Source organism: Arachis hypogaea, chromosome 13 (assembly GCF_003086295.3).
Source record: "Arachis hypogaea cultivar Tifrunner chromosome 13, arahy.Tifrunner.gnm2.J5K5, whole genome shotgun sequence".
Lineage (NCBI taxonomy): Eukaryota > Viridiplantae > Streptophyta > Magnoliopsida > Fabales > Fabaceae > Arachis > Arachis hypogaea.
Genome location: NC_092048.1, coordinates 37,321,343 through 37,324,770, shown reverse-complemented (window position 1 = coordinate 37,324,770; position 3,428 = coordinate 37,321,343). Strand labels below are relative to the sequence as shown.

The 3,428-nt window shown below is 33.9% G+C and overlaps 1 non-coding gene across 1 annotated transcript; it reads right to left on the bottom strand.

Annotated features, from left to right (window-relative positions):
* Window positions 1-2,082: 2,082 nt before the first annotated feature.
* On the bottom strand, window positions 2,083-2,190 carry LOC112739324 (small nucleolar RNA R71). Its single transcript, XR_003170257.1, has one exon. It is a non-coding gene; the product is annotated as a small nucleolar RNA R71 (small nucleolar RNA).
* Window positions 2,191-3,428: the final 1,238 nt, after the last annotated feature.

Here is a 3,428-nt window from a genome sequence, read left to right as displayed (position 1 = left end):
TCATTATCAAGAGCAAGCTAGTTGTTGCTAATCCACCTGCTGCTGTTTCAGATCCAAAATATTTACATGCTAAAGCTTGACTGGCTATTAAGCCATGTCTAACCCTCAGATTGGAGCTTTAGACTAAGAGTGCAAGATTCCTGGAATTCATATTAAAATTTTTGGAATCCTTATTTTTCTTTTTCACAAATAATTTTTGAAAAATCCAAAAAAAATTAATAAAATCATAAAAATAAAAAATATTTTATGTTGTTTGTTTGAGTCTTGAGTCAATTTTTAAGTTTGGTGTCAATTGCATTTTTTCTAAAAAATTTATGCATTTTTCGAAAATTCTTGCATTCATAGTGTCTAAGCATTAAAGATTTATAAGTTTGGTGTCTTGCATGTTTTCTTTGCATAAATTTTTTTTCAAAAATATGTTCTTGATGTTCATCATGATCTTTAAAGTGTTCTTGGTGTTCATCTTGACATTCATAGTGTTCTTGCATTCATCACATGCTTTGATCCAAAATTTTCAATCATTTTTCATATTTTTCTCTCTCATCATTAAAAATTCAAAAAAATCAAAAAAATATCTTCTCCTTTTTCTCTCATAAATTTTCGAAAATTAGATTTGACTTTTTCAAAATTTTTAAAATCTAGTTGTTTTTATGAGTCAATTCAAATTTTCAATTTAAAAATCTTATCTTTTTCAAAATATTTTTGAAAAATCAAATCTTTTTCATTTTTCTTATCTATTTTCGAAAATTTTTAAAAAATATTTTTCAAAAATCTTTTTCTTATCTTTATCTCCTAATTTTCGAAAATAACATCATCAATTAATGTTTTGATTCAAAAATTTCAAGTTTGTTACTTGCTTGTTAAGAAAGATTCAAACTTTAAGTTCTAGAATCATATCTTGTGATTTCTTGTGAATCAAGTCATTAATTGTGATTTTAAAAATCAAATCTTTTTCAAAACTAATTTCAATCATATCTTTTCAAAAATATCTTTTTATCTTTTTTCAAAATCATATATTTTTAATCATATCTTTTTAAAACATATCTTTTTCAAAAATTTGATTTTAAAATATCTTTTCTAACTTCTTATCTTCTTATCTTTTCAAAATTGATTTTCAAATTTGTTTCAACTAACTAACTAACTTTTTGTTTGTTTCTTATCTTTTTCAAAACTACCTAACTAACCCTCTCTCTCTCTCTCTAATTTTCGAAAATATCTCCCTCTTTTTCAAAAATTCTTTTTAATTAACTAATTGTTTCAAAATTCAATTTTAATTTATTTCTTCTTTTAATTTTCAAAAATCACTAACCATTTTTCAAAAATTATTTTCGAAAACCTCTCCCTCTCATCCTCTTCTATTTATTTATTTATTTACTAACATCTCTTCCTCACTCACCAAAAATCCGAACCCCCTCTCTCTCTCTGAGTTCAGATTTTCTCTTCTTCTTTTCTTCTACTCTTCTTTTCTTCTTTTACTTACATAAGGGAACCTCTATACCTGGGCAAAAAGGATCCCTATTATTAATTTTCTGTTCCCTCCTTTTTCATATGAGCAGGAGCAAGGACAAGAACATTCTTGTTGAAGCAGATCCAGAACCTGAAAGGACTCTGAAGAGGAAACTAAGAGAAGCTAAATTACAACAATCTAGCAAGCACCTTTCAGAAATTTTCGAACAGGAAGAGGAGATGGCAGCCGAAAATAATAATAATGCAAGGAGGATGCTTGGTGACTTTACTGCACCTAATTCTAATTTACATGGAAGAAGCATCTCCATCCCTACCATTGGAGCAAACAATTTTGAGCTTAAACCTCAATTAGTTTCTCTGATGCAACAAAACTGCAAGTTTTATAGACTTCCATCTGAAGATCCTTTTCAGTTCTTAACTGAATTCTTGCAGATATGTGATACTGTTAAGACTAATGGAGTAGATCCTGAAGTCTACAGGCTCATGCTTTTCCCTTTTACTGTAAGAGACAGAGCTAGAATGTGGTTGGACTCTCAACCCAAAGATAGCCTGAACTCTTGGGATAAGCTGGTCACGGCTTTCTTAGCCAAGTTCTTTCCTCCTCAAAAGCTTAGTAAGCTTAGAGTGGATGTTCAAACCTTCAGACAGAAGGAAGGTGAATCCCTCTATGAAGCTTGGGAGAGATACAAGGAACTGACCAAAAAGTGTCCTTCTAACATGCTTTCAGAATGGACCATCCTGGATATATTCTATGATGGTCTGTCTGAATTAGCTAAGATGTCATTGGATACTTCTGCAGGTGGATCCATTCACCTAAAGAAAATGCCTACAGAAGCTCAGGAACTCATTGACATGGTTGCTAATAACCAGTTCATGTACACTTCTGAGAGGAATCCTGTGAGTAATGGGACGCCTCAGAAGAAGGGAGTTCTTGAAATTGATACTCTGAACGCCATATTGGCTCAGAATAAAATATTAACTCAGCAAGTCAATATGATTTCTCAGAGTCTGAATGGAATGCAAGCTGCATCCAACAGTACTCAAGAGGCATCTTCTGAAGAAGAAGCTTATGATCCTGAAAACCCTGCAATAGCAGAGGTGAATTACATGGGTGAACCATATGGAAACACCTATAATCCCTCATGGAGAAATCACCCAAATCTCTCATGGAAGGATCAACAAAAGCCTCAACAAGGCTTTAATAATGGTGGAAGAAACAGGTTTAGCAATAGCAAGCCTTTTCCATCATCCACTCAGCAACAGACAGAGAACTCTGAACAAAATACCTCTAATTTAGCAAACTTAGTCTCTGATCTATCTAAGGCCACTGTAAGTTTCATGAATGAAACAAGGTCCTCCATTAGAAATTTGGAAGCACAAGTGGGCCAGCTGAGTAAAAAGATCACTGAAACCCCTCCTAGTACTCTCCCAAGCAATACAGAAGAAAATCCAAAAGGAGAGTGCAAGGCCATTGACATAGTCAACATGGCCGAATCCAAGAAGGAAGGGAAGGACGTGAATCCCAAGGAGGAAGACCTCTTGGGACGTCCAGTGATCAATAAGGAGTTCCCCTCTGAGGAACCAAAGGAATCTAAGACTCATCTAGAGACCATAGAGATTCCATTGAACCTCCTTATGCCATTCATGAGTTCTGATGAGTATTCTTCTTCTGAAGAGAATGAAGATGTCACTGAAGAACAAATTCCCAAGTTCCTTGGTGCAATCATGAAGCTGAATGCCAATTTATTTGGCAATGAGACTTGGGGAGATGAACCTCCCCTGTTCACCAATAAACTAAATGCATTGGATCAACTGAGATTGCCTCAGAAGAAACAGGATCCTGGAAAGTTCCTAATACCTTGTACCATAGGCACCATGACCTTTGAAAAGGCTCTATGTGACCTTGGGTCAGGAATAAACCTCATGCTACTCTCTGTAGTGGAGAAACTGGGAATCTTTGA